This window comes from Mixophyes fleayi, chromosome 5 (assembly GCF_038048845.1).
Source record: "Mixophyes fleayi isolate aMixFle1 chromosome 5, aMixFle1.hap1, whole genome shotgun sequence".
NCBI lineage: Eukaryota > Metazoa > Chordata > Amphibia > Anura > Limnodynastidae > Mixophyes > Mixophyes fleayi.
Window position 1 is genome coordinate 180,507,527 of NC_134406.1, and position 15,462 is coordinate 180,522,988.

A 15,462-nucleotide genomic window follows, 5' to 3' on the forward strand; every position below is an offset into this window, starting at 1 on the left:
CAGGTTGTTTAACAGTCCGGTGGGAAGGCCCGTACCAAGTGTTGATGACCAGCACCACATCACTGAAAGTAACAGAAAGAGACACTTGTGTCCATTCTACTCACTGCAGGAAAGTCAACAATCCGGCAAAGGTACAAGACAAAGCCGAGACTGACAATGTAGGTCTGTTACTTGTGAACCTGTTCCGGAGACCTAAAGACTGCAGTTACTGACACTTGAGCCAAGGACGTTGTACAGACTAGCATCTGAGCATGGAGTGGCGGTTCTTCTACTCTTCTTTTTCCAGGATTTTTCTTCTCTTTATTCTTTTCAGGACATTCTACTCTTGTGATGGTGGACAGATGATAGAGATTGGGTCTGGTACGGATACTGATGAAGTGGAGTTGGAGAATTTGTTAGAACAATCAGTAGAGCCTGTTGCCAAACTCAGTTCAGGGGTAATGAAAAGGTCTGCCAACTCTGGAACTTGGAGATAGTGTGAGGGGCTATTGTCTGTTAGGAACTTACCTTGTTCCTGTTCCGCTGCGCTGTCAGCGGGAGCTGACAGCGGTGTCCATCTCTTCAGCGCTTCTTCTGTTAGCGCTGCCGCACTTCCGGGTTCTCTCTGCTGCTGATCATGTGACTCCTGGGCGGGGAATTCAAACTCCTATATCTCCCCTGCTCTGACACGCTGCCTGTGTCAGAGCAATGTGTTTCCTGTTCCTGGCTACAGTTCCTGTGTCCTGACTCCTGTGAACCTGCTCCCTGTTTACCCCTCTATTCCTCCTACTCCTGTGTACCTACCTGGCTGTGACCTGACTATTCTTTGGCTTATCCCTGGCACTACGCAACTGGACTATCTTCTGTGTACCGACTCGGCTGTGTTACCAACTATTCTCTGGATCTCCCTCTGGCACCGCATACCTGATACCTTCTGTGTACCGACTCGGCTGTGTTACCAACTATTCTCTGGATCTCCCTCTGGCACCGTATACCTGATACCTTCTGTGTACCGACCCGGCTGTGTTACCAACTATTCTCTGGATCTCCCTCTGGCACCGTATACCTGATACCTTCTGTGTACCGACCCGGCTGTGTTACCAACTATTCTCTGGATCCTGCCACGCACCCATTGCCTCCGTGCATCTACCGGTTACTGTTCCAGACCTACTACGCCTGGAATTAACGGTTAGTGCCTGTACTTGCACCGCATTGTCTATTTTCTTGTCTGCCTGCCATCACTTAGAACTTTCTCCCTTACGTCAGTAGGCTAATCTGGGGGCCGCGACCTGCGGTTCTTCGGCAGCTAAGCCCACACTACCTTGCGGTGGTTCTTGGTGAAGACCGGAAGGCCGTTAGACTCCGCGCCCTAGGTAAGCCTGTGCTAATACTGACTAAGGCATCAAAATCGTAACAGTTTGCTCTGACCCCTTATCTAACTGATGGAAGCGACAGGGAATCCCACTGCGAGAGTACTACTGGATAACTTAGCGGCTCAGGTTGAGGAACAGGGGAAAAATCAAGAACAGTTATTACAGATTCTGCAGACTCTGTCTAACAGGTTGGATACGCTCCAAGCAGCTCAGGTGGCAGCTCCTAATCCTCCACCTGCTCCGGCCCCACAGCCTGCCCCCGCTCCAAGCGGTTCAGCTGTATCTGCTCCCACCACCTCTCAACTCCGCATACCTAACCCACCCAAGTTCAATGGGGATCCTAAGGAATGCCGAGGCTTCTTGAACCAGTGTGCTATTCAATTCGAACTTTTGCCCGGAAACTTTCCCACACAGAAAAGTCGCTTATATTATTTCCTTATTGTCTGGTCAAGCGCTTGCCTGGGCTTCTCCTCTCTGGGAACATGATGACCCCATTCTCCTTAATTGTGCCACTTTCTTGGAAACCTTCAGACGCATCTTTGATGAACCCGGACGAGTCTCCAGTGCAGCTTCTGGACTCCTCCGTCTGCGCCAGGGTATCCTTACTCTGGGCCAGTATGCCCTTCAATTTCGCACTATGGCGGCCGAACTTCGTTGGAACAATGAAGCTTTAGTGGCCACATTTTGGCAAGGCTTGTCCGATCGTATTAAGGACGAGCTAGCAGCCCGAGAGTTACCCACTACCCTGGATGCTTTGATCTCTCTCTGTAACCAGATTGATATACGTTTCCGTGAACGCACTCAGGAGAGAGAGAGTTCCCGTCTATCTACTTTCCGTTTGGCTCCTCGCTTCCAAAGTCCTATTACACCGGAGGAAGAGCCTATGCAGTTGGGAAGAGCACGTTTATCCCAGGAGGAAAGAGAGAGGCGGTTCAAGAATCGTTTATGCCTTTATTGCGGGGAACCCGGTCATGTCCTGAGTCAATGTGGGAGGCGCCCGGGAAACGATCGGACCTAACTGATGACGGAGAGACTAAGTTGGGTATGAACATTCTCTCTCCTATGGATTCTAGTTTTTCTATCCAAGTTATTCTGCAATATACTGATAAACAATTGTCTCTTCCAGCGCTTATTGACTCCGGTGCAGCGGGGAACTTTTTACGAGCTGACATTGTAGAGCGGTTATCATTGCCTAGGCAACCCTTAGATCCACCTATTGCCATTACAGCTATAGATGGCAGTCGTATCATTGGAGGATCCATTAAGAACAGAACTGTCAACATGTCTCTACGCATTGGAGCCTTACACACTGAGGAAATCTCCTTCTTAGTCATTCCAAAGGCTATCAACCCGTTGATCTTAGGCCTACCTTGGCTCAGACTTCACTCCCCCACTTTAGATTGGCAGAAACCGGAAGTTCTTGCATGGGGTTCAGAGTGTCATTCCCGATGTCTTCCCAGGATTCATAGACCCGCTATGGGCTGTCTTCCAACACCCTCCAGTATTCCTCCTCAATATCATTCGTTTTCTGATGTCTTTTGTGAAAAGGAGGCTTCCAAGTTACCCCCTCATAGACCTTGGGATTGCTCCATTGAATTGTTGCCGGATAAGATACCACCTAGAGGACGGGTATTTCCATTATCTCTACCCGAATCAGAGGCCATGTCCCTATATATTAAGGAGAATTTAAACAGGGGTTTTATCCGGAAATCCTCGTCACCAGCAGGAGCAGGTTTCTTTTTCGTAAAAAAGAAGGACGGCGGATTGCGTCCTTGCATAGACTACCGTGGCCTCAACGCCATAACGAAAAAGAATAGGTACCCCTTACCATTAATCTCTGAACTCTTTGATAGGATCAAGGGAGCTTCAATTTTTTCTAAACTGGATTTGAAAGGGGCCTACAACCTTATCCGTATTAAACAAGGGGATGAATGGAAGACGGCGTTCAATACGCACGATGGGCATTTTGAGTATCTTGTCATGCCATTTGGACTTTGTAACGCTCCTGCGGTTTTTCAAAATTTCATTAACGAAGTTTTTCAGGATTTCCTGTATCAATTTGTTGTCATCTACCTAGACGATATTCTTATTTTTTCACCTGATATTATTACTCATCGCCATCATGTCTCCTTGATTCTTCAACGCCTTCGGTCGCATCATCTGTACTGTAATGTGGACAAGTGTGTCTTGGAAAAAACGCATCTTCCTTTTCTTGGTCACGTGGTTTCTGGCTCCGGATTACGTATGGACCCTGAGAAATTAAAGGCGATTTCTGATTGGCCCCAACCGGTTGGACTTAAGGCCATCCAGCGTTTTATTGGGTTCTCTAATTATTACCGCCACTTTATCAAAGGGTTTTCGTCTGTTATTGCACCCATCACTTCCCTGACCAAGAAATCTGCCAACGCTAAGACCTGGCCACCAGAGGCGGTAGAGGCCTTCAAGTATCTTAAAGAAGCCTTCATATCGGCACCTATTCTTCAACAGCCAGATTCTTTCTTCCCCTTTTTTCTCGAAGTTGACGCATCCTCCACTGGAGTAGGAGCTATTTTGTCTCAGAAGAATTCTACTGGAAAGTTTTCTCCCTGTGGCTTCTTTTCTCATAAATTCTCATCCACCGAAAAAAACTACGGCATTGGAGACAGAGAACTACTTGCTATCAAATTGGCCTTGGAGGCCTGGAGACATCATTTGGAGGGAGCCAGATTTCCTGTTACTATTTTTACGGATCACAAGAACCTGCTTTATCTACAAACTGCATCCTGCCTCAATCCCCGTCAGGCCAGATGGTCTTTATTTTTTTCACGATTCAATATGATCATTACCTTCAGACCAGGGTCCAAGAACAAGAAGGCTGATGCTCTCTCTCGTTCCTTTGATTCTATGGATACCGAAGAAGAGAAGTGTTAGGTCTATTCTAGATCCAGAATGTATTTTGGCTACTACTCCTACTCGGGTGATCATTCCTCACGGGAAGACTTTGGTTCCTCCACATCTCCAAACTAAACTCCTTAAATGGGCTCATGCCTCCCGTTTTTCTGGTCATGCCGGTATAAAGAAGACCTTGGAATTTATCTCCCGTACTTATTGGTGGCCGGCTATCCGTTGGGACGTTCGACAGTTTGTGACGGCGTGTTCCACTTGCGCTCAGAATAAAGTTCCTCGTCAAGCTCCATACGGTCTGCTGCAGCCTCTGCCAATTCCGGATCGACCTTGGAGTCATCTCTCCATGGATTTTATCACAGATTTACCCTCCTCCAGAGGGTTCTCAGTAGTGTGGGTGGTCACCGATCGCCTTTCCCGAGCCGCTCATTTTGTGGCATTAAAAGGTCTCCCTTCTGCTCCTATTCTGGCTCAACTCTTCATTAAAGAAATTTTCCGCCTACATGGCTGTCCAGATATTATCGTTTCTGATCGAGGAACTCAGTTCGTGGCAAGATTTTGGAGGGCCTTTTCTCGTCTTTGTGGAATTAAGTTAAATTTCTCTTCTGCATATCATCCGCAAAGTAATGGTCTCACGGAAAGGACGAATCAAGAATTGGAGAAATTCCTCAGATGTTTCATTTCAGCTAAACATGATGATTGGGTTGATTTATTACCTTGGGCAGAATTCGCCCACAATAATAATTCACACGACTCTACCTCCATTTCTCCCTTTTTTGCTCTTCAGGGATTTCATCCTAAAGTTCCACCCTTCAAAGAGTTAACCGCTTCTGGGGTTCCTGCAGTGGATTCCCTTCTATCGGACTTCTCGTCTAGGTGGGATCTTATCAAACGCAAATTACTTCACACCTCTGCCATCAGTAAAAAAGCATTTGACAAAAGAAGAAGACCGTCTCCACTACTTACTCCTGGTGACAAAGTGTGGTTGTCTACAAAGAATCTTCGCTTGTTGGTTCCTTCTAGGAAATTCGCTCCCCGATTTATCGGTCCCTTCAAGATCATTGAGGTCATTAATCCGGTGGCCTTTAGATTAAAATTACCCCCTACCTTGAGGATTCCCAATGTCTTCCACATTTCCCTTCTCAAACCACTTGTTGTTAACAAATTCTTCTCTTCAAGAAGACCTCCTGCTGCTATTTCTACACCAGATCAGGAATTTGAGGTGAAGGAGATTCTAGATTCTCGGATTTCCAGAGGTTCCTTGCAGTTCCTGGTTGACTGGAAAGGTTATGGTCCTGAAGAGCGTTCTTGGATTCCTGCACGAGACCTTCATGCTCCGAGTTTGTTGAAGAAATTCCATACCAAGTTCCCTCTAAAGCCTTATAGGTTGTCCGGAGGCCACCCCTGAAGGGGGGGGTACTGTTAGGAACTTACCTTGTTCCCGTTCCACTGCGCTGTCAGCGGGAGCTGACAGCGGTGTCCATCTGTTCAGCGCTTCTTCTGTTAGCGCTGCCGCACTTCCGGGTTCTCTCTGCTGCTGATCATGTGACTCCTGGGCGGGGAATTCAAACTCCTATATCTCCCCTGCTCTGACACGCTGCCTGTGTCAGAGCAATGTGTTTCCTGTTCCTGGCTACAGTTCCTGTGTCCTGACTCCTGTGAACCTGCTCCCTGTTTACCCCTCTATTCCTCCTACTCCTGTGTACCTACCTGGCTGTGACCTGACTATTCTTTGGCTTATCCCTGGCACTACACAACTGGACTATCTTCTGTGTACCGACTCGGCTGTGTTACCAACTATTCTCTGGATCTCACTCTGGCACCGCATACCTGATACCTTCTGTGTACCGACTCGGCTGTGTTACCAACTATTCTCTGGATCTCCCTCTGGCACCGTATACCTGATACCTTCTGTGTACCGACCCGGCTGTGTTACCAACTATTCTCTGGATCTCCCTCTGGCACCGTATACCTGATACCTTCTGTGTACCGACCCGGCTGTGTTACCAACTATTCTCTGGATCCTGCCACGCACCCATTGCCTCCGTGCATCTACCGGTTACTGTTCCAGACCTACTACGCCTGGAATTAACGGTTAGTGCCTGTACTTGCACCGCATTGTTTATTTTCTTGTCTGCCTGCCATCACTTAGAACTTTCTCCCTTACGTCAGTAGGCTAATCTGGGGGCCGCGACCTGCGGTTCTTCGGCAGCTAAGCCCACACTACCTTGCGGTGGTTCTTGGTGAAGACCGGAAGGCCGTTAGACTCCGCGCCCTAGGTAAGCCTGTGCTAATACTGACTAAGGCATCAAAATCGTAACATTGTCTGAAGAATATTGTATCTGTAAGTACTGTGACTTCCTAGTTGAAAAGAGGTGCATCCAGCAATGCCAGTCCAATAGTAATTTGGATTTGGACCGGCATCCCTTAGATGATTATCACTCCCTAGTGGGTAAGGTCTTAAACCAAACTGAGTGCTGGGTGTGCTCTCATATGCCTCAGATACAACATAATGTAAGGTTAGTACCTTTCCCACTATACATCTCTCTGAGGTCCTGAATTACGGGGAGAGAGGCCCATAGAATGGAGATATAATATCACTAGGTCCCCTAGTCTAACGCTTTGCTACTACTCTATAGATCGGACATTGTTATGTCTGAACTTTTCACACGTAAAGAGACTGGAGAATTGGGAAGCTGAACTACCTGATCAGACAATAGCTCGCCACACCAGTATTGATGGGAGACTCTCTAGAATACCAATAACCAGAATTACTGACGGTCATCGTAGATGTGGTCATGTCAACAAACACAAGAGAGTATTCATTGGGAAAGTTTCTTTAGGTTATTGTCAGAATGTTATACATGCCGAAACTTGCCTTGAACAAATGGAGACACTAGGCATGGGGAGTTTTGTCAAGACTTTATTAGATATTATCATTAATCGTACTATACCTTATGTCCTTCCAGATGATGTGTATTATGTTTGTGGAAAAAGGACTTACACCTGGTTAACTCTGAGTTCCAAGGGTTTATGTTTTCTAGGTAAATTGGTTCCTGAGGTTATGACCATTACACATGATGAAATGATTGATATCCATAAAACAACATCACTCTCATAAGTACATACACAGTATGAACACTGTGGCAAAAGAAACATGATTCCAGGTGAAGAACCTGTAGCTGCAAAGTTAATAAGTGAAACTACATGATTTCAAATTATGGTCACATTAGACCCCATCAGGATCACTCAAGGAACTCTGAATTTTAACTACATACAAGACCTGGCTAAATTAATTGACAATATCACCGAGATGTATGACAACACTTTTAGGTATACAGGTAAGGAGCTACAGGCTTACAAAAAGGAGTTAGTTCAACATAGGCTGTATTAAATTATCTCACACCTATTACTGGTGGATACTGTGTTATGTTAGCCACCCAATTTGGTGTCAAATGTTGCACATACATCATCAATAATACAGATGACCCTAAAGAAGTAATTGACTGGAAGATGGATGAAATCTTACAGTTAAAATGTGAATTCTGGAAGAACCATAATTCTTCACTGTATGAAATAGGCAACAAGGTAGCAGGATGGTTTTCATGGTTGAACCCTGCAAAATGGTTCTCAGGTCTAGGGGAATGGGTACAAGAAATGATCACTAGCATAGGTAAGTTCAATAGTCTTATATTTGGTGTCATTATAGTAAATGGCTTGTGTGTCAGATGTGTTCCAACTGTGTTGAGGTGTGGAAAATGTTCAACTGAGGTAAATACTGAAAATGAGAATGTAATGATGATGAGAAGTACAGGTACCATGGGGTTAATGAAGAACTGCATTACAATCCTGAAATAGAAAGTATAATTAAATGATAGTTTTGTGCACTATCAAAGGGTGGCATGTGAAAGCCAAATAATTGGATGAAGTCGTTTCAAATGAATAAACATTGATTTAATTGGTTTTATGTGAAAATATGCAATTAGTACGCTACAGTGTGGAAGGGTTTGTTATGCAATACCAGTAACAAACACTTATAAATACATTTACACACATACATTTGTAAATAGTTTATTTTAATAAAGTTCCAGTACATAGTCTTTTATTCAAATGTAATAGATATAACAGTTTAATATAATAATGTTAAAACCACTTTATCTGACATCTAAGGTTCAGGAAATAAGAAATGTATCATGTTTAGTATGATACTAATCCACTTTTTACCATCAGAAATCCGCTACAATCGGCTAAGCGATCGCACCTTTTGTATGCTAGTTATGGATGATAAAGGATTAATGCTCAAAATGATATTGTGTTTGGAATGATAATAGGTTGGTTTGAACCAGTATTTTGACGGGCTCCTGAGGGAAGACACATAGACAACAGTTGGAGTGAATTGCCCCCCACCCTTGGAGAGCATCATTTGAACTGACCTATGAACTGCATTGTACTGGACTGTCCTAAATCCTAAAGCAATGGAGAATGCTTTTACTATTGTCTTGTTTACTTTATGACATCATCACTGTTGCACTGTGACCATCATTTAGTCTACTTTGACCACAGGCTTCAGGACTGAATGAATGTTTGCTGAATCCAGTGCACTGTGTATGTATCAGGTGTACTTTATTCTTTTATTGTGATTTTTTTACATCTTGGTATTAAATCTCTTTTGTGCTTTGGAACCACATTGATTGCGGTGGACAATTATTATTTGGTAGCGACTACACGAACACTACAACACTGACGATAGTATGGAAGACTGCTATTAAACAGCGTGTACATATGAAAAATATAAACAAAGGAAAAAAATTACAGCACTGCAACTGGTCAAAATATATGTCACTCACCGGACTGTGAGTGCTACTTCTCGTGTGTTTAGGAACCGTGGCCGTCCGCCATCCTGAGGGTCTGCGCATGTGCAGCCCTTTCAAGCCTTCAGTATCTGTTACTTTTCTTTAATTGGCTGATCAGGCAACACTCCCTATTTAAAGCACCTGTGGTCAATACCTCGTTGCCTGATCTTGGAGTCTCATTCATATGAGCCTCTGAAGGTGTTCCTGTGTTTCCTCGTGTATTCAGCTCCTGCTGATTCCTGCTATTTCTATTGTGGTTTCCAGACCACTTCAACTCTCCTGTGTTCATCGTGTCTACACCAGCTGATTCCTATCCGCTGCCTCCGTTGTTTCTACAGAGTTCCTACTCACTTCAACTCTCCTGTAATCATCGTGTCTACACCAGCTGATTCCTATCCGCTGCCTCCATTGTTTCTACAGAGTTCCTACTCACTTCAACTCTCCTGTGTTCATCGTGTCTACACCAGCTGATTCCTATCCGCTGCCTCCGTTGTTTCTACAGAGTTCCTACTCACCTCAACTCCCCGGTGTTCATCGTGTCTGCAGCCAGCTTATTCCTATCCGCTGCCTCCGTTGCTTCTACAGAGTTCCTGCTCACTTCAACTCTCCTGTGTTCATCGTGTCTGCACCAGCTGATTCCTATCTGCTGCCTCCGTTGCTTCTACAGAGTTCCTGCTCACCTCAACTCCCCGGTGTTCATCGTGTCTGCAGCCAGCTGATTCCTATCCGCTGCTTCCGTTGCTTCTACAGAGTTCCAGCTCATCTCAACTCTCCTGTGTTCATCGGGTCAGCGCTCCGCTGCTTCCATCTCTGCTACTGGAGTTCAGACCGCCTCAACTCTCCCGTGTTCTTCAAGTTCCAGTTCCATTTACTACTGCTTCCAGAGTATTGCTTCGTTCATTATGGTTTACCTGCCGTGCGCTGCACCAACTTGATTACCGCTTCCACCTTCCAGTGATCTCTCCTCCTGCCGGCCTTCAGCCGTTCAGGTATCCCTGCACGCCTCTCTGACAGCCTGCTCTCCTGAACCGCGGTATGCATACTTCTCATTGACTTTGCTGGTGTATTGCATATCTAGCTGGACTGTGTTGTGTTCTCCTCCGGAGTCCTCTATCCACTGAGACTATTGCTACCATTGACTTTGTCTCCTATTTGCCTGGATTGTTATTGTGACTTTGTATACTTTAGCAGTGCTGCTCTGTTATCATTGTATTGTGATATCATCGTGGGATCAAGTTCTGTGTACCCGTGTATACTCTGCTTAGCATTCATCTCCTCGTGCCCTCCTCACATATATATTGCAGTGGTACAACTTGCTATATGCAGACCACTGATTCCAGTTCCCTGTGACACCAGTTTTAAGTATCCTCTCACATAGCAGTGGTACAACTTGCTATACGCAGACCACTGACTTCCCTGTTATCTACCTTCACTTGGATTCCATTCCTTTACCTAGACAGCGGTACAACTTGCTATACGCAGACTGCTGACTCTCACTACCTCCTTGCTACCTCTGGACATTCCTCCTCACTATAGCAGTGGTACAACTTGCTATACGCAGACCACTGACTACCCTCACGTTTCCTTGTCCATCCAGTTCCTCGTGTTCAATTATATACTCTCTACCAGTGCTGCTAGTCATAGACTTTCCTCGAGCATTCTCTCACCATCTGCTGTTCCTCCAGTTCCGTTGTCACCCTGCTACCAGAGTACCTATTACCATCTATATTACTCTGGTAAGCCAACATCTGGTGATTTCCTGGGCAAAGACTCCTAGTGCCCGTGACAGTAAAATCAGGTCATGACAAACCCAGGATCGGAACCAACAGCTATTGAGATGCTGCGGTATCTGGTTACCCGTATGGAACAACAAGATGTTCGTCAACAACAGTTGCTGCAATGTTATCAGACTTTAGTCGCCCAAGTAACTTCTGTGCAAAATGTAGCAACCACCGTTGATCCTCCCGTGTCGTCTTCTTCTTCCCCTTTGCCATCCCAGGTGTCTACTGCTTCCACGCTACACCTGCCTACTCCTTCAAAATATGATGGAGACCCCAAAACCTGTAGGGGTTTTCTTACCCAATGCTCCGTCCATTTTGAGCTCCAACCTCAAAATTTCTCTACTCATCGTTCCAGAGTGGCCTATCTCATTTCCTTGTTTTCCGGACAAGCTCTCGCATGGGCTTCCCCTCTGTGGGAAAGAAATGATCCATTATTACAGGATAGTGGCAAATTTATTTCCACGTTCCGAAGTGTATTTGATGAACCAGGTCGGGTTATTTCCGCTGCATCCAGCATCCTCCGTCTACGCCAAGGATCTCGCACCGTAGCTCAGTACATCATTCAATTTCGGATACTAGCCTCTGAACTTCAGTGGAACGCTGAGGCACTGATCGCCGCCGTCTGGCAGGGGCTTTCCGATAAAATTAAAAACGCACTGACCTCACAAGAAGTACCCTCCTCTTTGGATGATTTGATTTCCCTTTGCCTTCGTGTAGACATGAGGTTTCGTGAGAATGATTCCGAAAGAGTAACTTCTTTCAAAGCGCCTCTTCGCTCGGTACCTCGTACCCGTGACAATATAATTATGCCAAACACGATGCTGAAAGGTATATTAGATAAAAATGTATTTATATATAAATAGTAATCCATCGAAATAGATGAAAGAGTATCTTAAAAGTACACATATAACACACATATATAAAAAACTGACTAAATGTGAGCTCAAGATGTTAAAAACAAACATAAGTGTAAGTAGTGATAACAACGCTTTTCCAATAACTTTGAAAAATAATAAAACTCAAGAACTCATTTGATTTTGTAATCTCCAAGATCACTAATGAGAGTTCAACTAAGATACTGACATGTAGAGACTCTTAGGTAAACTGGTGGCATGCTGATGTAAATAGATAAAATAAAGCCTTTCAATATTATCCAAAGGTGCCCCTTTTGTGATAAGTGATACTTAAATAGGATATAATAATCCAGTTCCAGACAGATAATGCACATTAATGAACAACTTGCATTACCTAACATGCAGTTAATCCGTCCGTCCGATACTGCTCCAGTAGGCAAATGAGGTGTTCTGTTTCCTTGAAATATGTGCACAATACAAAGGATATTTGGGCCACTTCACACAATTGATGTCTGAAATTCCGTTGTAAGAACTCCTTGCAAGCTTTCTGCAAAGTAATTTTTTCTAAGGGTCCCGGTCAGTCATTAAAATGAATAAAAATAAACTTAACTTCCAATTTAGTGGAACAGCATGTAAATCTTTAACCTGACATGTTTCATTACCTACACGGTAATTTCTTCAGAGGAAAAATACAGATTGTGTAAAGTCTAGTTCACAATGAGAAGATGAGAAGGAAAAAATACAGCAACACTGTGTAAAGTCCAGCTCACATAGTGTAGTATGTTTTAAACATACAGTGTGTGTTGTCACACATCATTGTAATAATATGATAAATTCACAATTAAAGAATGAGAACTGAGGATTTAATTAATCTTGAAGGATTTTAAAATCTAAGGCTAGATCATTAAACTGTAGTTAGTACTCTGGGGTTAATAGTTTAACTAAAGGGAGTACACCCATCTGATGTCATAGGGGATGGCCAGACATAGCTCATAGGTTAGATGAGTGGAGAGTTAAGCAGCATCTTGACTTCTGGACATTGACCCCCCACCCTCCCTGATTGGATGACATTAGGGCCTGCTGGGATGCAGGCTGTTCCATAGTGATGAATCTGGTTCTGGTACGTCTGGTGCTGTTGGTGGTTATCAAGGATGATGAAGTTGCCGGAAAATTCAGTGCAGTTGACGGCCAGTGGTTAGGGCGCACATTACGGTAGTGGGCACCCTTAACCCACCTCTCTTCGATGGAGTTGGCTATGGTCTCGGTCCAAGTACTGCCCAGGTGGGTCGGTGATTGCATTTTGCTAGCCAGAAGGGTTGTGTGTTCTGTAGTGCCTGGGGTGAATGCCCCATATAAGGTAGATGTGTGTGCCCGGGGTGTGTTTTGGTTGTCCTCCCATCTCCGGGTGTCCCACGGTTAAGGCTGGGGCATCCTGGTTTGCCTGGTGGATGTCGAACTGACTTCTCTTTTCTCCACCACCATACCTTCAAAATAAACTCCTTTAATGTTGCCACACTAAGGTGTTGTGTAATTTATTAAAAAATGGTTACAATAAGGTTAAGAGGTTAAAGGAAGTAAAGATATTAGCCGTTAAGCATTTTATCGCATGAATCCACATCAATTTACATACTAATAAGTATGCTGTAAGAAATAGCCAGTCACATTTAAGCAAAGTGTCTTATAAGCTAAATCTAATTTCTATAACCACTAGTGAAAGAGTTTTTCTGGGGATATAATTCCACTTTGCAAATGCACGTACTTTCAATAATAATATAGACATTAATGACCAAACATTAAAAAATAAAAAAAAAAAATATTCCACCCCCTATAAAATACATTTATTAGGAAGTTATTAATGTCTACTGTACACATGATACACTTTGAAAGTTGCTACTTGCAAATACATGTTCCAGTTTGCCTACACAGCCGGCATCGCTAGTAATAGGCAATTACACCAGACCTGTAGCTAGTGCAAGTGTTACAACTGAAAATCATGTACATGTGAGATGCCCAAAGCTTGAATCTGGTGCTGCATGTGCTCAAGCTTGTCATACCATTACAGAACATTGACTACGTGTATACACCTATTGCCCTCCCCGTCTGTCCTGAAATTGTAGGCGGTAGTAAGGGTCCTTTGCGATTGAAGATGAATTTGTTCCTCAGGTGTGGTTGGTGGGGAAAATATTTTTTTACATGTTTTATGGCGGTCATGTAATGACACCAGAATCTGCAAACACAGATTGCTTTGCTTTGCAGTGGTGTAACATACCGCCACTTCTCCTACTACCTTCATTGTAAAACTATTTAATTGTTTATTTGTGAAAGCAGCCCAAAGCAATAGTGTATTACATAAAAACAGTAACATTGTAATAATAGATAGTTGAAGTGTCTAGGATAAACAAGGAACTCTGTAGAAAGTGTCACACCTGGGCTCTTGATGTACATGTCAACCTGAAATGTTGAGGCTTCTATTGGTCTTTGAGGATAATTAATGATAAGATTATTTGGGAAATTTTCTCCTGGTGAAGGCCCAATAATTTGAGGGGACACTACAGGCAAAGTTTTAACAGTGTGAATAGATAAGTATTGTTATTATTTTGACTAAAGACCTGTGGTGTAGCATTGAAGCCGGGCAGATATGGCAAGGAACAGATGTTGCATTGGAGGAGCCAGCGCTGTACATTATGATGTTGAGACATGGGGGTATATTTACTAAACTGCGGGTTTGAAAAAGCAACCAATCAGATTCTAGCTGTCATTTTGTAGAATGCACTAAATAAATGAAAGCTAAAGTCTGATTGGTTGCTATAGGCAACATCTCCACTTTTCCAAACCTGCAGTTTAGTAAATCTAGCCCATGGTGTTGAATCTAGGAGGTTCTGTGATAAATAGTCCCAAATGAAAATGTATTGTATTAAACTTTCTCAGGGTTCAGTACGTTTGAAGACGATATCTTAACTGATGTTGGTTTTGAGATTAAAAAAATACGTTCTGGTAAGAAATGAGCAGAACAAATTGAAGTTTAGAGTTGTGGCGACAGGAGGTCAATGATTGGAAGATAGAAGTAGATAATAGATAATAAAAAATGTAAGGCAGGTATTCTACCTGTACCCTATATTCCTGAATCCTATCTTAACTCTGATAACCCTATTGTGCATACTAACCCTACTGTAAACACTAACTCTGTAATAATTACTAATCCTGTTGTGAATAAGTAATATCCTGTCTTAACTAAGAATTTTGGTGAATATGTAAAAGAATATAGTGATGAGGAAAATGCTAATATAATTACTTCTGAAGCCCAGCTAGATTACTATAGATCCCTGCTATGCACACTAGTGAGTACTAGTCAGTACTGTTCACAATCCAGTTCCCTCACCTAATTAAGCTTTAGAGGCACAAACCAGGGCCTGATTTCAAACTGACCCAAAAAACTGCCCTTTGCCTGAATACCCTCCCATTGAATTTAAGAAGAGAACAGGAAAAAAAGGAACTTAGGTTTTGAATGAAGTAGAACTATTTTTGACACTCTCACTGTTCTCACTGATATAGCAGGTAGTGATGGTATTCTGCTAACCAGAGAAGTGTTGATGTTTGTCCTTGGAATAGGTGGGAGATGAGAGAGATTGTGAGAGAGCTTCCTGATCCTAAGAAAAATTAGAGGCTGTCAGCAATTTGTTAGAGATTTGGGAAATATGTATGAGCACTAGCAAAGATTGGTATTTGTTATTGAGTGTAT